The sequence below is a fragment of the Sminthopsis crassicaudata genome, chromosome 2 (genome assembly GCF_048593235.1).
Source record: "Sminthopsis crassicaudata isolate SCR6 chromosome 2, ASM4859323v1, whole genome shotgun sequence".
NCBI classification, from domain to species: domain Eukaryota; kingdom Metazoa; phylum Chordata; class Mammalia; order Dasyuromorphia; family Dasyuridae; genus Sminthopsis; species Sminthopsis crassicaudata.
In genome coordinates this window covers 61,951,196-61,971,988 of record NC_133618.1, presented here as the reverse complement: position 1 = coordinate 61,971,988, position 20,793 = coordinate 61,951,196, and positions in this window count along the sequence as shown.

Below are 20,793 nucleotides of genomic sequence, written 5' to 3'. Positions count from 1 at the left end.
GGCTAGAGCTCTGCACCTAAAATGAAGATCTGACTTCAACCTTAGAACATGCTCTAGCTCTATGACTGAGAAAGGCATTTGACCTTTGTTTGCTTCAGTTCTTTCAGCTGTAAAATGGGGATAATAACAACACCTACCTCCTCAAGTTGTTCAGGTACTTATTCTGAGCAAGGCATTTAACCTGGATTATGACTCAGTTTCCTCAACAGTAAAATGGGCATAATAATATCACCTACTTCAAAAGGTTTGTTTGGAGGGTTAAATGAGCTATCTGCAAAATGAACTAAGCACAGTCCCTGGCACATAGCAGGTGCTACATAAATGTTTATTCCCTTCTTTGCCCTTGACACAGCTATTGTGATATAGCTAATCAGCTAAACTGAAGATGGTAATGAATTCTTTTAGACATCCCTACTCTCCAAATTTTCTAACCTTTCTCCCTTCTCACTAGCAATCTATTTGGCTTAGACTTCAATTGTATACCTATAATTTCCAGGTTCTTCTTCTACCATCTAATCTGTTCCCAAATCTTGACTTGAATCAATCACTGATGGCACTAAACAATTCCTGTTTATCAAAATAAATCATATTGGTACAGGGAGCAAAGCCTTACACCAGAGGAATGAAGGCATTTAAAATAGAATATTAAATGCTGGGTAGCTAGGTCACAAGATAATAGATTTTCAAGATGATTTATTTCAACACCTTCATTTTTTACATGGGCATACTGAGGCATGTACAATGGCTTATTCAACATCATACAGACAATAAATGGCAGAAGAAGGATTTTATTTTGGTTCCTGAATCTAAAATCTGGTATTCTTTTCATTGCTCCATGCAAAAAATGTATGGGACAGTGAATGACTGTGGAGGCATAACTTCATAAAATCCTACCCATTGCTACCTTTCCTGATTAAGCAGTTAGATGGCTTATGGATACTATTTTCCTGATTTTGGAGTGCTGGTACTAACTCACTATTTTTGTAAATGATTTCTGTATTTCCCTGGCATATTTTTTATTATCTAAATAAATGCATTTTGTTTGGGGCCTTTGAATTGAACAGAATAAAAGTTAGTTTTAAATAAAATGTATGTGAATTACTATGAGTATAGATTCAATCTATTTCTTTAACCAGTCTTTTTTCAAATGGGTAAAGAAGAAAAATACCTATCTAATGGAAACAGGAGACAATGGCTAGGATGAATGAATGAACAAACAAATGAATGAGCAGTACGTGCTCAGCATGGTGCTAAGAATAGAAACATAAAAACAAAAAAGTCTGTCCTTGCCCTCAATGAGCTTATATTCTACTTGGAGAAAAGAAAATATAAGGAGGACTAGTGATGGGTGAAAACCTATTTGGTTTATAAAGTTACCTTTCCTTTCATCTCTAATTCTCAAACTTTCCCATCATCCTCTAAGGAACCTCATCTTCTTGAAAAATCAAATCAGCTTTAGAACTCATAAGTCATGAATAGTCTGCCACTGGGACTCCCTTTGATTCAAAGGAGGAATGAAGACATCTTCCCGGAAACCTCTATTTAATGAGGTGGTTACTTCTCAAACAAATGCCTTCCATTAGTATTCTCCACCATACTCCAGCATAAAAGATACCCTCTCCACTCTTCACCTCCACTCTCACTCCACGCTTACTTTCCACCTTTGTTGTCTTCCCCTATTAGATTGTAAGTGTATTTTTTTTGGTATCTATGTCTCTAGCATTTAGCACAGTGTCAGGCACATAGTAGGTGTTTCAAAAATTTTCACTGACTAAATTGTTTATGTGTTGAGTGAGGAAAGCATTAGGACAGACATCATTTCCAGTAGTCATGTCAATACTGACTCGAATATTGTTCTAAAACTGAAAAAGTTGGAAGGAAAAAAGATCAAACTTAGAAGCAACAAATTTGCTATGTTACAATGGACAAGTTTTTGGGTCTTAGTCGTCTGATCAATAAAATGGGGATATTAATACATTACTCACTACCTAGGATTTAGAACAGATAACCATAGATCATGGAAATGGTCTCAAAGGAAATTTCAGCCAATTTTCTTATTTCATAGGTGAGAAAACTGAAGCCCAGGAAGATTATGATTTACCCAAATTGACATAGGTAATAAGTGTCAAAGGTAGAATCTGAACTCTGATTTTCTGATTATAGAGCCAATATTCCAGCCACCACATACGTTTTGTGAATCTGTCATGACACAGCTTATGCAAAGTTTCTTGCTATCTAAGAGGTGAGATGACATGGCTAGGATGAATGAATGAACGAACAAATGAATGAGCAGTATGTGCTCAGCATGGTGCTAAGAATAGAAATATAAAAACAAAAAAGTCTGTCCCTGCCCTCAATGAGCTTATATTCTACTTGGAGAAAATAAAATATAAGGAGGACTAGTGATGGGTGAGAACCTCTGGGCCAGAAGTCATGAGCTCTAATTTGACCTCAGAAACTTCCTAGCTGTATGATTCTGAACAAATCTCTTTATCTCTCTCTACCTCTGTTCCCTCAACTTTAAAATCAGGCTAATAATAGTATCTACCTTGCTTAGATGTAAGGATGAAATGAGATTTTTGTAATGCACTTAGTATAGTGTCTGGTATATGTTAAATACTTCAATAAATACTCATTTCCTTCCTATATACATTTCCATCATCCTTATAATTATGCTTTTACTCTTAAAGAATTGGTGATTCCATCACTGCATATCATCCATCCATGTAAGTCAGGTTCTCACTCTGTCTTAGTGTATGGTTTCATGAGATGTTCAGAAAACAAAAAAAGGAATTGACAGAGAGATAAAATTATTATTAAAATTTTAATAAAAACCCTGTGGCCAACTCTAGTCTTGAGCCTCTTTAAGTTTAGCTAGATTGGTCATACATTGAACAAGGGAATTTGTTTTTCTTGATTGTTTTTCATATTTTAAAAGGATTTTGTCTTTATTGAAAATAAAATTATTAAAATAAATTAAAAGAAAGAAAGCATCTAGCTTGTCATCAAGTCTGGATTTAAAATCAATATTCTGGGCAGGGGCTATTACAGCTTGTGGCTTACTTGCTTAGTCTATGAAAGCCCAAGATCACGTCCGTTCCCTTCTGGAACATCAGAAGATTTTATTATTACAATTATTCGGTTGTGTCTAACTCTTCATGACCTCATTTGCAGTTTTCTTGGCAAATTTTTTTCTTGTCATTTCCTTCTCAGTTCATTTTATCAACAAGGAAACTGAGACAGAGTTAAGTAACTTGCCCAGGATTACACAGCTAAGGTCAGAGACTAGATTGGAACTTAAGAAGAGAAGTCTTCCTCAATTCAGGTCCAGCACTCTATTAGCTTTGATATAACTGTTTGGACATGTATACATATGTTGTATTTAATTTATACTTTAACATATTAAAATGCATTTGTCAACCTGCCATCTGGGGGAGGGAATGGGGGAAGAAGGGAAAAAAATTAGAACAACAGGTTTGGCAATTGTCAATGCTGTAAAATTACCCATGCATATATCTTGTAAATAAAAAGTTTTAATAAAAAAAATCTGTATATCATAAAAACATTTAAGAGAGCATTTATGGACTTCTCAGTGTATTTGAATTAGTTATCCTGAAGTCTGAAAAGTTAGGAAGTGATCAAGTTATAAAGATCAAATGTCAAAAAGAGTTTATAGTTGATCTTAAGAGCAATAGAAAATCATTAAAATCTACTCAATGAGAAAGGGTATAACATGGTCAGTTCTACACATTAAGAAAATTATTTTGGTACTCACAGGGGTTTGCAACATATTGAACCTTAAGACCAAGGTCTGAGGTGTAGCCATCCCACAATTTTGAGTGTAATTTAAGGGAGTTCTACAGAAGGGTGCTAAATTCAGAATACTTAAGGAATTCATTTTTGAAAGAGGGTGCAAGTAGACATGTAATAACATCTGTGATGTTTAGAAAGATATAATCACCACACTTTGGGGTCCAAACCACAATTGTGAGTACAATTTAAGGGAGTTCTTCAGAAAGGGTGTTAAATTCAGAATACTGAAGGAATTCATTACTGAAAGAGAATTCAAGTAGAGATGGAATGAGATCACTGATGTTTAGAGAGAATTCCTATAGAAGTAAGATTAACAAATAATTTTTGTCTGAGAGTTCTTCTACATAGGATATTCTCTGAAATGAATAGAGGGAATGTTAAGAGAAAAGAGGAAGAAGAAGAAGAGTGGAGGCAGGAAAAAAAAATACATTCAATTGTTAAGGCTGAATGTGGTCCACCATGCCTGTTGAGTTAATAGTTGCTGTCCTTTGTGTCTAGATCTTTTTGGGTAAAGGGGACCAAGCCTCCTTCTGGGGGAAGCCATGGGACTCATATTAACCTTACATCTACTGAAAATTTTCTAATTTCTTCAGAAAGATAAATAATTCCAGAAACAACACTGAGATTCACCAGAGAAAAGGTATTGGGGAAGAAAGATCTGATTGAAGTCATTAAGATGCTGAGGGGGTTACAAGGGGAAACATAGAAAATCACTTTGAAATGAAGATAAACCCCAGGACTCAGAGCCACAAACTTCTTATTCATTTTTTCTGCTGTCCGACTCAGAGAAAATGGCACCAAAAAAGCCATAAATAATTAAGCTGGTAAATAGAATAAAATGGCAAACCACGCATGCCAGTGTCCAAATCAATGGGGAATATGAAAGTGAAGGAGAAAATTAGGGCAGAGAAAACAAACATAACTCCTAATTATGCTAGGGAATTCCTCTCCATCATGCCTTCCCAGCCAACCACCAGGTCCAAATGGCTTCTCACACAGTGAGTTTCTGTGAACAGCCACACTACAGTGCATTGACTCAAAGACCTGTTTCTCTTTAGTTACCTCCTCACAAGCTGAAATGCAGAGAACATATACAACTGCACTAAAAATCCAGGAACAAAACATGTTTCCAAAGCAGGAACTGTGATGTTCTGCTCTGTGGACTCTAGGAACTGAAACGGGGAGTGTGTAAATCCTTGGAGGGAGATTTCTGAGAACCCTGAAGCCTTCCAAAGAATAGATCTTATTTGCTTATAGAACAGAGTTTATCTTAGTGGAACTGATAGCCAAAATAACAATCTTACCTTGTGGAACAGGTAAGGTAGAAAGGGATATCAGCGGCCAGGTGATCAATAGATCTAGGGCACCAGAAAAAATGAGGAGTCATCTGTCTGCCCATTATCCATACTATGCTATACCTCAAGACATTAAGCATCTATTGCACATATGAAAATCCTTAAATCACCTCAATATGGCCCACAGATCTCATAGAATGAGGTATTCTAACAAACCATAAAAGTGTTAAGTATATTAAGGATATTACTAGCAAACTGTCTATTTTCTGAGAACTAAATCAGCTTCAAGAAGAGAAGGCTAAAGGGATTTGAGAGCTGACTCATAGTACTTTAAGGTTTGTCATATAGAAAAATACCATAAAAAATTATCTAAGGGATGGCTTTCAGAGAAACCTGAGAAGACTTAAGTGAATTGGTGCAGAGTGAAATGAACAGAAGAAGGAGAAGAATTTGTACAGAAACAACAATAATGTAAAATTGAAAGACAAGGACACTATGCAATACAATGACTATCCATGATTCCTGAAGACTGATAATAAAGTATTCCATATACCTCCTGACAAAAAAGTGATAGGTTCAACATGCAAAGTGAACATATAGTTTAGGAAATGGATAATGAAATAATTTGTTTCATTTAATTGTGTGATTATTGCAATGATTTTTTTTCTTTTTTAGAATGTGAAAATAAAAAGGAGAAAAAATATAATACTTATTAATTCAAAAATAATAAATTCCATTAAAAAGAAAAGATATTGAACTTATTCTGCTTTTCTGAAAGGGAGAAGAATAGAATTAGTAAATACCAAGTAATAATTGCAAAGGAACAAATATATGATTGATATGAAGACAAATTTCCTACCAATGGGAGCTACTGAAGAGAGGAATAGGCTGATTCGGAGAGTTATGGATTCATCTTTGCTTGAGGTCTTCAAGCAATGTCTAGATGACCATGCTGGAGTTATATTCTAAGGGATTCTTTTTTATGTATGATTTGAACTAACCATCTAAAAATTCTCTGATTCTGAGGGTATAGCAAGGTTCACCACCAAAAGATTAATCTCTAATTTGTCTTTGGTAATTCATGAAATTGATTGTTTTCTAAATGTATTCAGGCCTAGGTCAGACAACAGAATTACCAAAAATGGATCAATAGGCCCTAGGAATCATACAGGTTTTTTAAAATTATTACAAGCAATAAAGTATTGTAGATGTAAGGTTTGTGTCCAGTGGCCAATGAGTGTTTGTATGATTAGAATAACTAAACTACTCTGACAGTGGAGTCTCATCCAGGGCCTGAATGAAGACGGTCATTATGGTGGAGGAAGCCCCTGCTACCTCATTTACCTTCAAGTTTTTGAAGGGTTAATATATGCAAGAGGGATTAGATGTGTATTGTTTGCTCCCAGGAGGCAAGGATATAGGCCAGTAGTTGGCAAGAAGTTGGCAAGAATATCAAAGAAAATGTGGCAATACTTAGAGCTATTCAAAAGTGAAATGGGCTGCCACTGGTAGAAGTGACCTCTCCCTTAACTGGGCTCTTCAGATGAAAGCTGGATGTTGTAGAAGGAATTCTCAGTCACAGTTTGTTTGGTCTAGATCATTTCAGAGGTATTCACCAATTCTAAGATTTTTAAAAGCTCATCTTTTTAATCCCCAAGACAATCGTAAAATATGGACAGTATAAGCATCCTCAATTTATAAAGGAGGAAATTGAAGATAGGGGCAAAATGATTTTTTTTCCAAAACTACATAGTTAGAAAGTGAGATTTGACTCCTATTCACCTGGGTTCCAACATATTAATGCTTTTTCCCCCCCAAGAAAACCTTGGGATTCAGAATAGGATAGGCAAATGAACAACCACATGAACAGCAGAAATGGAAAGACTCAATAGAAAGGGTAAGGAAAATTCAGTCATTAGTCTTTATTCCTCTCTTAATCTGGTGTGAATCAATCAAAAGCAAACCTGAAATGGAACCCTATGTGCAGGATTGGTGTAGAGATGAGGAGAAGTAAGAATGAAAAAGGAGTAGACAGCAATCAAACTGTGTATACCCTTTGACCCAGCAGTGTTACTACTGGGCTTATATCCCAAAGAGATCTTAAAGAAGGGAAAGGGACCTGTATGTACAAGAATGTTTGTGGCAGCCCTTTTTGTAGTGGCCAGAAACTGGAAACTACGTGGATGCCCATCAATTAGAGATTGGCTGAATAAATTGTGGCATATGAATATTATGGAATAGTATTGTTTTGTAAGAAATGACCAGCAGGAGGATTTCAGAAAGGTCTGGAGAGATTTACATGAACTGATGCTGAGTGAGATGAGCAGGACCAGGAGATCTTTGTATACTTCAACAACAATACTATATGATGATCAATTCTGATGGACGTGGCCCTCTCCAACAATAAGATGAACCAAATCAGTTCCAATAGAGCAGTAATGAACTGAACCAGCTACACTCAGTGAAAGAACTCTGGGAGATGACTATGAACCACTATGTAGAATTCCCAATCCCTCTAATTTTGTCCACCTGCATTTTGGATTTCCTTCACAGGCTAATTGTACTCTATTTCAAAGCCTGATTCTTTTTGTACAGCAAAACAACTGTTTGTACATGTATACATATATTGTATTTAGTTTATACTCTAACATATTTAACATGCATTGATCAACCTGCCATCTGGGTGGGGGGGAAGAGGGGAAAAATTAGAACAAAAGGTTTGGCAATTGTCAATGTTGTAAAATTACCCATGCATATGTCTGGTAAATAAAAACTATTAAAATATTAAAAAGAAAAAAAAAAGCAGTAGACTTGGGTATTTCTCTGACAATAGGGTTTGAGACTGGGGTTCACAGGGTTGAAATAAGAACAAAATTTATAAGCCATCAGCACAATCTTTCATTTTGTTGATACTATAGATTAAAGTGAGTGATACACTCTATGGATATGGAATGGAATGAAGCCTGTTAACCAAAGAGTAACCGACTCTTCTAACCTAATGTCATACACTAATTGTTCAGGAAATGAATGACAATAGTGGAAAAATCATTAAGTCTGGAGAATCATAACCCTGACTCAGGAATACTAGAGGGCAAAAAGAACAGAACAAGAAAGATAGACTGACAGAGAGACGAAGTGAGAGAAACAGAGATAGAGAGACAGAGACAAAGAGTACTGAGATACAAAAAAAGGCATTGGAAAAATAGACAGGAAGGGAAGGAAGGCTTGAAGAGAGAGGAGAAAGGGAATAAAAACTTATGATCCAAAGGATAATTGAGGATAATAGACTGGAAGTCATGCCAACAGAATTCACAAGATCACCAAATCCAAGTGTGATTCTAGCACTATAAATAATATAATAGCTACTTTCAAATCTTTGGAGGATTGTCGCATGGTATAGGTATTAGATTCATTCTAATTGGAGCCAGAGAGCAGAAATGGCAACAAAGGGTAGAATTTGGAACACAAAATTAGACAGTTTAAAGAAAAAAATTTCCTTAGAAATAGCAATTCCCAAATGGAAGGAATTGGCTTAGGAAGGAGTGAATTTCCCTCCTTTTACCTAAGGTCTTCAGGAAAGTCCAAATGACTATTTCTTGGATTGCTGTATAAGGTATTTCTCTTTTAGATATTGATTATATTACTAGGTCATTGAAGTTCCTTCAAATTTCAAAATTCTATGAACTGAAAATTAAGAGCAATTGTATGCTTGGGTAGATCAATAAGGATTAGGTTAGGAAAATACAATTCAAGTTGTGACAAAAGTTAGTTTGATTTTTTTTGTACTGCAGAGACTCCCCCAAAATATGTATTTTAATAATATTTTAAATAATTTAATAGAGTAAGCCCCTTTACCTTAGATAGCTTTAGTCCAAGACACTGAGACAGAAGAACAGAATTAGAGAATTGGAAGGGATCCAACTATTTCAACCTTTACTCAAAAAGAATTCCCCACTAAAATATGCTCAACAAATGGTCAAATGACATCCAAGGGGAATCCTTCAAGTTTGAGACAATCCATTCCCCTTTTAGGAAATTCCAAATGTTAGGAAGTTGCTATAGTAGTGGTTGTTGCTTTTCCAAGAAGACCTCGATAATAGGCAATTATACTACTTGTTAGTTGGAAGAGATAATATGACATGGTAGAAAGAGTGCCACACTGGAATTTAAAAGCCCTGTATTCAATTACTAGATTTAACTCTGACTGACTCTTGGAAAGTCATTCTCTGAGCTCCCCGAGTCTCAGTTTTTTTATCTGTAAAAGGAAAAAGTTGAACAACATGTTTTCTAGGATCTCTTCCATTTATAATACTCTATTTCATTTTAAGGATAACTTTGGGCAAGCCAAGACTTCCCTTTTCTGGTCTTTAATATTTTCATTTGTAAACTTAGCATAAAAGCCCTCATTTCTACCTGCTGTGAAGATCTACTAATAAAATAAAAGTGAAAATGATTTGGAATCATAAAACACAGTACAAATTGTTTTATGGATATAAACTTACAGATTTTAGTTCAACAAAAGACAGAGGTTATCTAGATCAAATCCCTCATTTTACAAATGAGAGATTCCTAGAGGTAAAATAATTTGCCTTAGGTCACACAGGTAATAAGAATTAGAGCCAAAATTTAACCCGGGTCCTTTTATTCCCAATTCAAACATGTCATTGTCATTTGTTTGAAAGTATGTAGAATGAGAATTTAGGATTGGACTACAAGTGATTAAGATCTGAATTTAAATCTGGTTTCAGACCCATAACATTTAACAGTATCCCTTTTCTCATCTGTAAAATGAAAATTATAATAACCTCCCGGGATGTTGTGAAGATCAAATGAGTTAACACTGTTAAAAAGTTTCACACACTTTAAAACTCTATGTCTGTCTTTCTTGCTCTCATCCTCTCCTCTCTCTCTCTCTCTCTCTCTCTCTCTCTCTCTCTCTCTCTCTCTCCCCCAAAATATAATATAAATGCCCATATATGTATCTGTTTATGTATATACTTTGTTTATAATATAATATTATAATAAATGTTATTTTCTGTTATTGTTGAGTTTCAAAAAACATAATGCATATAAAATGTTTTTTTTTTAATTTATAAAGGACTATAAACATGTAAGCTATTATTTATTATTATCTGTGCCTCATCTGCAGAATGGGTATGAAAACAATTCACCTCCTACTCATACTGCAACAAAGCTACCATTATGGATTGACTGCAAAGCACAGAAAATAGTAAACAAAGTTACAGTTATCTTTATGAGAAGATATTTGAAATTCTCTGATCTTTTCCAACCCAGTTTCACTTGTTATCCTCTTACTGCCATTTCTCAGTGGGAAAAAAAAATGCAAATAAACATGTACTTAAGATGAGAGTTTAACATGAATGCTAATTTATTTTAAATGCCTCCTAACATTGTCTCTGGTTAATATAAGTTGGCAGTAGACTAGTAGCTCAGTGGGAGGTTAATAGAGATTTAGCAACCTATGATGAGCTGTAATTTTCTTTTTATTTTCATTTTTAATCTTTTTTTCTCCCATTTTCCCCTTTCTGCTTGCTAAGAATCCAGAGACTCACTTGGTTTAAACAATAACATTTAAAAGTTGCTGAACTGATTTATATCCTAAGGTATTCAATCATACTGGAAATTGAGAACATAGGTGGTACCCAATTGAACAACAGGTTCTGTTCCAAAAGTTTATTTCTTAGTTGATTCTTTGTAACATAATATATCTCACAATAAAAATAAAGTCATGGAGCTTGGCTAGAACAAAAGAAGAGTTTTAATAAAGTAGAATCTAATGGAGGTAAATAAAAAGTCCCAAAATAGCTTAAAAGTCAATAAATTAGGGAAAGATAGCCAATCAAGATTTATGGGGAAAAAGTCTTGGGTTTTAAATGGCTATAGGCTCAGTGTCATTCAATAGTATGATGATATGGCTCTGATCTAAGCCTTCATTAAAAAGGTATGGAGTCCAACCCAAAGGAGATAATAGTCCCAATGCTTTCTTCTCTGCTCAGACCACAGATGTACAGTGAAGTTTTAGGAGACACAATAGGCATTGCAGAAAGTTAAGTATGTAAGACAAGTAAATACGATCAAGAAAAGATGCACAGAATGACAAAGAAGATTGGAGAAAATGAGTTTTGAAGCTACTAGACATGTTTAAGCTAGAAAAAAAAAAAGAATATTTGAGGAGAGGACGATGACATAAGAATGACTTTTGGGTATTTTAAGGACTATTGTGCAATAGAAGATTTAGAAAAATGCATAAAATTTTAGAATTTTAATGACTTTCAGTGACAGTTTTGTCTATTCATACTAAAAAAGATCTACTTATACTCAACAAGGAATCATTCAGATTCTGCTGAAAAAATTATGATGATAGGGAATATATTCTGTTTCAAGGCAGCCCATTCCACTTTGGAATAATCATTAGAAGGGTAGTTCTGATATTGAGCCTAAATTTACCCCCTTAATTTTTACATCTTTACTGCTCATTAGGGCTAAATAAAATAAATAGCCTTTTAAATCCTTGAAGATAGCAATCATACCCCCTGTCTCCTTCAGGCTAAATATCTGAGTTCCTTCAATTATCTCCCAAAGAAAATCAACTCTTCCCTATCCTGACTGTCTTTTCTGGATGTTGTCCAATTTATCAGTGTATAAATCTTGCCTCCAACACATACTAACTATATGGCATGGAATCCCTTTTCTCATCTGTAAAATGGGAGTAATAATAACATTGTGATACATAGAATTGACATTAGAATACTCTCTGGTCTAACCAGGGCAGCTGATGATACAACTATTACCTTCTTAATTCTGGAAGTTAAATTTCAGATCCCATTGGCCTTAGTAGGAGTCTTTATATCATATTGTATATTGAAGTTATATAATTTACTATTTTTAAAAATCTCTCTTTCTTCTAGTAATTGTGAAGCTGATTATTTGAACCCAAGTGAAAAACTTTATATTTATCCCTATTGAATTTTATTTTGTTAGGTTCAATACAATTCTCTGCCCTGTAAAGATTCTTTGGGATCCAGGCTCTGCCATCTTTTCTCAGCTGTCCCTTCCAGTTTAAAGTCATCTGAAAAATTTATACATATGCCATCAATGCCTTTATCCTAGTCCTTGATAAAAATGTTAAAAACATCAGGGCAAAATTAGAAATTTATGGTCCTGGGTGCTCAATGGTAGATACACCCTTCTAAGTTAACCTCTCATTAGGTACATTTGGAATCTAACCATTCAATAAGTTCCAAATCCATTTACTTGTATTATTATTTACCTCCTATTTCCATAGATTTCCCACAAGAATGGGCAATCCTTTATCAAATATTATACTAAAATCTGGAAAATTTCTTACTATATCTACTGATTTAATAACTTTATCAAAACATAAAATTCATCTTGCAAAATCCTCCTTTAGAATCCATATTGCCTCTCTATGATCATGATTTCTTTTTTAGATGTCAATTGACCATTCTTATAATAATCCATTCTATCATATTCCCAGAAATCAAAGTAAAATTCCTGAATCTTTATTTTGAATGTTCATTTCTTTTCCTTTTTGTTTTGAAAATCAGCGCAAAATTTTCTTTTCTTTTTTTTTTGCTTGTCTAATACCTCTCCTGTGCTCCACAATGAAATATTCCAGCCAGCAGTGAGATATTTCAACAGTTACAACCTTCACTTATTTCAGTTTTCTGCAGTATAATTCATCTAGACTAAATGATTTTAATTTATCAAGTTTTTTTTTTTTCAGGTATTCTCTTACAATCTCTGAACTAACCTTGCATCTCAACTCCCTGTTGGCCATTTTTGTTCTTTTCTTTTCAGGGCAAAGTTCATTTTACTAGGCAGAGAAAACAGAAGTAAAATAAAAAATTGAACAATTCTGCTTTCTCTATGAAGTTGCTTATCATTGTCCCATGTACACCATACATTCCCTTTTTTCTGTTTTTTTTTCCAGTTTCCATTAATATTGCCAAGACAAAACAAAATGAAATCTTTTAAATCAGCCAGTCAATAAACTTTCATTAAATGTCTGCTATGTTCCAGGTACTGTGCTAGTTAATAGAGATACAAAGAAAGGTAAAAAGACTTGCTCTCAGGAAGTCAAGGTCTAATGGATAAGATATCAGGCAAATTGCCACTTCCAAATTAGATACATACAGAATAAATATGAAATAATCAACAAAGCAAAGGCATTATTTTTTTATTTTTTATCTTTCTTTACAAAACTTTGATTACTAGCACTTCAGCTCTAAGAACTCCCCCTTTAAAGAAACATACTATAGTCTATTTATCCTCTTTTTTTCTTCCCATTTCACATACAATCTTTTTTATCTTAAATTGATTGGAGAGATCCCTGTGAATCCTCATTATTCTTTTAGACAATTCCTGCTTTCTCTTTTCCACAGAATTGTTTCCCATTGAATACTCAAATTTTCATCATCATTAGTCTTTTTCTTCCTAGTTCCAGAGAGTACAACTAGAAATAATGGCTAAAGTAATAGCAAAGCAGATTTTGGGGAAAATGAGAACAAACTTTATCACAATCAGAGCTATCAAAAAGTGAAATGGCATTAACTAGAAACTTTGGGGTAGAAACTGAATGACTACATGCTATAGATGTTACATATAAAATCTCTGTAAAGACAAGTTTTGCAAAAGTTTATTTTGAAAACTATCTTTGCATGTATTTGGAAAATTAAAATACTATAACAATTAAAATAAATAAATAAGAATCATTTTTGGGTAGGAGTTGGACTAAATGACTTCAAAGATTCCTTTGAAATATATTTCTCTGTGATTCTCAGGTTCCTCATCTGCAATATGAAAGAATTTATTTAGATAAACTATAGAGTCCCAACTTTATGTCCTACTATAATTTTATCATATCTGAGAGATTAAAAAGGGATAGTCTGCCTAAATTCAAATTTGTTTTCAACCACTTATTAGCTATGTGACTCTAAACAAGTCGTTTACTCTTGTTTACCTCAGTTTCCTGAGCTGAAGAAGAAAACTACAATCCACTCCAAGAAAAATCCTATATGAGGTCACAAAGACTCAGACACAATTTTTAAAATTGAATTGAATCAGCAAGACCAACAACATATTAATCCCCAGTAAATGAAGGTTACAACGTCCTTAAATCTGTGATCTCATGAGCCTATGAATTAAATTAAATTGAATTGAAATAAAAGGTTTTGGTCCCCAGGCAGCATTATGTAGTCAAAAAAGCACTTAAATTTATAGTCAGAGGACCTGAGTTTTAATTCTGGAACTAATCCTTATTACTTTTGTGATTTTAGTTCAGTTTTTTTTTCCTTTCTGTAGACCTCAGTTTCTTCATCTGTAAAATGGAGGAATTGGACTACAAAAAAGCTTGTATCTAGAGATCCCTTTCTAACTCTTCATGCTTGAATATCAAAGTATGCAGATATCTTACTTTGAAGGTTCAGCTCAAGGGCCACTTCTTCAGAAAATAATACTCAATTCCTCTAACACTGGTTCCTTTCCTGCTGGGGTATTTTACTTTAACACAGCACCCAAAGCCATGAATGTTTTAAACTTTGCTGTCAGAGGTATATTTTTTCCAGGGCTGGACTTGAGGTCAAGGAAGCTGGCCACAATAGAGCTATAACTATAACAATGGGGACCTGTCCCCAAACTTTTCTTAGTTACTGCTGAGCCAAAGTGAGATTCTGCACTAGAGGCAGCCGTATCAGCAAAGTTTATGGAGCAACTTATTAAAAGAAAGAGAGCTAGGTTAGCAGTAAATAGCCTCTGACAGTGGCTAATGTGGAATAAGAAGGAAATTTTGTTGTTGTTGTTGATGGAGGGCAAAAGGCTACAAGGCCAAGGGAAGGAAAACAGCAAAGAAGTAAAATTTAATAAAAAAAAATTGATCATCTGGCAACTTTAAACAGGGTCATGTTGTTGCAGTTGCATGCAATGAATTTTACTCCAATGAGATGAAGTATACCCTCCTAAGAAAAGTGGAGTGCTCCAATTATTATGACCTGATAAATTTATCAAAACCAAGTTCAATTCAATATAGTTCAATAAGCATATATCTAGCTTCTATTTTTGGCACTATGCTAGGTAGTGAGAATGAAAAATTATAGTCTTTGCCCTCAAAGTGTTTACTATCTTATGAAGGGGTAGAGAGAGCAGAATTTGATGAAAACACAAATGTTTTTGATACAAAGGACATTGTGTTGAGAAAAGAAGTCCAGATAAAAATGTTAAAAGAAAAATAAGGAGAAAGAGATTAAATTCCATAAATACCTATTAGATATCTCCATAATACAAGCTGGGTGGCTAGATGTCCCAGTTAGATTTCACAGTGGATAGAATGCCAGGGCCTAGAGTCAAGAATACTCATCTTCCTGAGTTCAAAGCTGGCTTCAGGCACTTTGTAAATATGTTACACTGGGCAAGTTGTTTAACCCAGTTTGCCTGAGTTTCCTCATCTGTAAAATGATCTGGAGAAGGAATGGCAAATAATTCCTGTATTTTTGTAGAGAAAATTGCAAATGGGATCAAGAAGAGTTGGAGGCAACTGAACAACAACCTATACAAGGAACTCAAGATCCAAGGACAGATATGAAATTATCCCTACTCTCAAAAAGCTTGCAGTCTACTAGAGATGGTACGTGAAAAGAAAGAATAAGATGCAAGGTAGAGATCAAAGGGACCAAATTAGAAATCAGGTGTAGAGAAATGTCCCTTTCAACTAGAGCATCAGGAGAAGTGACATCAAAGAACTGTTTTATGAGCTGAACTTTGAAGAAAGAGAAGGATTCTAAACAGCTAAAATAAGGAGGGATCGCATTACAAGCACAAAGGATAATCTAGATTAGACCATGAAGGTGAGAAATAACATGTTAAGTTTGGAAAACATAGTCCAGTTGATCAGAATCAAAAGTAGGTGAGAAAGAAATATGAAGCAAGACTGGGTTCCCACTATATATAGGATTAAATCTTATCTTATTTGAAGTTCAAAACCCTCTGTTGTTTTTATTCTCAAAATATATTTCCAGCTTTTGTACCATTATTTTAAAGAAGAAAGAATGGAATGATGAATACAAAACTGAATCAAGAGTCAAGAATGGGTTCAAATCCATTCACTGTCAGATCCTTAGAAATTCACAACTCCTTAGTGCCCTGGGAAATTCAATAAATTTACAAATTGTCAAGAAGACATTGATCTGAATTTAGTTAGAGAACTTCCTTATCTGGAAATTCTCAATAATGAAATCATAGGTCCATTGTCTATTTCTAATGAATTGTAAGAAAAATGGAATTCTACAGGGGTTTAGAAATGAGAGATAGTATATATGTGTGACTAATCAAAATATCAAAGATTAAATTCCCTCCAAAACTCCCATCTCTATGAAGAAGGAGAGTGATGGATTATATTTCCAGAGGGATTCTTCAGAAGATGGATGGCAAATTACTGGTGAAGAAAAAAATGTTGAATGAATGAGATGTGCCTTTGAATAGATAGGAGTGTGTTAGATCATTCAATGAGAGTCCTTGGCCTTCACAAGGAGCAGTATTCCACATAAGATGACCCTGTGAAAAGGGAGAAAAGTGTTTGGAGAGAAGAGATTAGCAGATGCTCGATGATTACAGTGTCTCTACCTTTGCTCTCCTCACCTTGAAGAGTTATTTGGATAAGTAATGGATATTCCTAATATAATTGCCAACATGTCACCCAACATGTCCATTCATACTCGGTCTATAACAATGTAGGAATAGGTGATGATAATTAAAACAGTAATAGTTCATATTCACCTATTAATTATATATTTAAAATTTACAAATTGGAGATAAAGGAATTATTTTATTCCCTCAGGCTCAAAGAGGGTAAGTTTTCCAGAGTCATATAGCTATTAATTCTCATAATATTTCAACTCTAAGTTCAGTATTTCTGGTGTTACATAACCCTAAGAGGCAGCTAGATGGCTCAGTGAATAGACTACTAGGCCTGAAGTCAAAAAGATTATTTTCCTGAGTTCAAATCTGGTCTCATACACTAGCTGTGTGATCCCGAGCAAGTCACTTTACCCTGTTTGCCTCTGTTTCCTCATCTGTAAAATGAACTGGAGAATGAAATGGAAAACCACTCCAATTCTCTTTGCCAATAAAACCCTATTGGAGTTAAAAAGCATAGACATGACTGAATAACACCAACACCAACCTAATGCTGCTGTGATATCAGATCCAAACTAATGGTGCTTATTATTTCCTTTGAAAACTTAAATCTCTCTCTTTGACCTCCTGATTTACACTCTTCTGCTCTCCCCAAATATTTTGAATTTCTCTACTTCTGTTTGATTTGTTCTTTTTCATCTTCCTAGAAGGCCCTGTTCTCTTTCTCTATTCCTTAAAATCCTAACCATTCTTTAAAGTCCAGTCCAAATGGAATGTTGTTGTTGTTGTTTTTTTTTCTTTTATGCCTTATTAACTGTTTCAACTAGTTTCCCTCATATGTAAAAGGAAGGTGAAATAGATGAATTCTAAGATCCTCCCAGCTGTTAAATTAAATCAGTTCAATAAATGTTATTAAAGTTTCCCTGTTCAAGAAGCTCTGATTAAGCCCTAGGGCAAAAAGATAAAAAAGATATAACACTTGACCTCAAAGAGCTTGCTTTCTTTTGTGTGATGAGGAGGAAGAGAAGAACAAAAATAAGAAGCACAAGGAAAAAAACAAAAAAACAAAAACAAAAACAAGAAAAACAGGAAAAAGAACAAGAACAAAAGCAAGGAGAAGAATTAAAAGCACAAGAAAAACAAGAACAAGAAGAACAAAAGGCACAAGTATAAAAAAGAATAAAAACAAGCAAAAGAAGAAAAAGAATTAAAAAAAAAGGAAGAAGAAAAATGAGAACAAGAAAAACAAAAGGAACAAGAAAAAGATTAAGAATAAAAACAAAAGGAAGGACAAGAGCAAGAAAAAGAATGAGAAGACCAAGAGCGAGAAAAAAGAATAGAACAAGAACAAAAAGAATAAGAACAAGAACACAGAACAATTCTTTATTTCATTGAATGATCACCTTTTTCTCTGAAGGATTATACTCAGTTTTGCTGAGTATGTGATTCTTGGCTATAATCCTATCTGGATTCCTCTCCAGAATATCATATCCCAAAACTTTCTGGTCTTTTAATGTAGAAGCTGCTAAATCTTGTGTTACCCTGACTCTAGCTCTTTTATACTTGAATTGTTTCTTTCTCAATGCTTGCAATATTTTCTTCTTGACCTGGGAGTTCCAGAATTTTGCTAAAATATTTCTGAGAGTTTTCATTTTGGGATCTCTTTTAGGAAGTGATCAATGGATTCTTTCAATTTCTATTTTACCCTCTGGTTCTAGAATATCAGTACAATTTTTCTTGATAATTTCTTTAAACATGCTGTCCAGGCTCTCTTTTGATAATAACTGTCAGGTAGAGCAATAATGTTAAAATTGTCTTTCCTGAATTTATTTTCCAGGCCAGTTGTTTTTCCAATGAGATCTTTCACATATTTTCCTTTTTTTTTTTTTTTTTTTTTGCTTTTATTATATCTATTTCTTATAAATTCATTAGCTGCAATTTGCTCAATTCTATTTTTAAGGAATTGTTTTCCTCAGTGAGCTTTTATACCTCCTTTCCAATTGGTCATTTTGCTTCTTAGGGCATTCTTCTCCTCATTAACTTTTTGCATTTCTTTTTTGTACTATTCTCTTTTTTTTTTTTTTTTTTTTTTGGCTAAATTTTCTTCTATCTCTTTTAATCAAAAGAGATAGAAAAAAATCTCTTTTAAATTTTCATCTATATCTTTTAATTAATTTTCAAAGTACCTTTTTGAGCTCTTTCATGATCTGACCTCAATTCTTATTTTTCTTGGAGGCTTTGGATTTAGGAGGTTTGATTTTGTTGTCATCTTCTGAGTGTATTTTGCTCTTCCTTGTCACCATAATAACTTTCAATGGTCAGAAACTTTTTGTTGTTGTTGTCATCTGCTCATTTTCCCAGTCTGTTACTCAGCTTTTAACTCTTTATTAAAGTCGGTCTCTGTTTCCAGGGTGGAGAGTGCTCTGTCCCAAGCTTTGGGATTTTGTGAAATTGTTTTCTGAGATTCTTCTAGGGATCTGAACACAATCATTCTTGTGCCCCAATGTAACTGTAAAATTTAATGTGTTAAATCAACAGTTTTGCTTTGTGAATGTTCAACCAGGGTTGGTGTCCTGATTGCCCTGGCACAGTCTGTAGAGGGACTATACACTGGACTCCCACCCCATTGCCACAGATTCTCTTCACTGAGCTTCTGAGTCTTGCCTGATGTTTTCTGGTCAAGAGGTCCAGAAGCCTCAGTGCTGCTGCTGATTCAGAGGTCCCACCTTGGGACCTTGGAACTGTATTGAGACTGTACAATGGCTCCCACACTAATGTCACACACTTTTTCTGCTTATTTTTTAAGTTCTGACTTTAAATTTTGTTTAGTCTTTATTTAAAGGATGTTGGAGCAATTTGGGGGAGAGGTTGGGTTGAGTTCCTGCCTTTTTTCCACCATTTTGACTCCTCTTTCATAAAGAGGACTTAAAAGTTATTAAGTTCATCCCATAATTTTACAGGGAAGTTAATAATTTGTCCAAGATCACACAACTGGCAAATGTCTAGGATAAGATTTTAACTCAGGTATTACATGAATGAGGAATACCTGAGTTCAAATCCCATATTAGAAATTGTAATAATTTGAAACTTATAGTTTTATAGCTCTAAATAATATTATATTAATTTAAAATGACATTTAAAAATTGGGTTTTATATCAGGCTTATTAAAAGAACTTTTTTTTTCTTTCAAACACAATCCAGACTGCCCTTCTGGCTTAATCCAAGTTCTAATTTACTGGATATTTTAATTCCTATCCAAGTTGTACCTAAAAATTAAAGAACTATGAGTAATAATCCAAGTGTATATTATGGTCAAAGACAATAGAAATTCTTTATCCACTTTTTTTTCCTGTGTGGATAATTAAATTGAAATATTTTCAGTTATCATGAATCTAATTTAGAGGAAATGCAATGTTATAGAGCTTGTTAAAAGTCAACACAATTCATCAGGAGAACTTTAACATAGTAAGCACTTAATACTTCTGGATCAATGATTGATTAATCAATTGATCTCTATGGAGCCCCACTTTAACGTAGTCTTATAGTTATGATGGTGGTAAACATTTTTGGCAATACACAAACAAACATAGTATAAGGAAAACTGAGGAAAGAGTGGACAGTGATAATTAGGAAGGGTAACTATGGTTCCAGCTAAAATATGGTACCTGAGTGGAGACTTGAAAGAAGTCAAGATTTCTGAAATGTGTAGATGCAGAAGAACTGCATTCCAAGTAGGTAGAATACCCACTGCAAAGGCACAAAAGTGAGAGAGAATGTCAAGTTCCAAAGGTAAGTAATAATCTAGTTTAATAGATTTGTAATTGATATATAATGACATACATAGAAATGAGAGCAGATTAACTTCAAATATATTTACAAGGCTATTGTATTTTGTGCCATTGTTTATTTGGGAGCCACTTAAGGTTTTCTGAGCAGTGAAGGGCATGTTTCTTAGGACTTGAGTCCCAGACTGTTATTTCAGAAGCTATGTGAAAGATGACTTTGTTGGGCATGA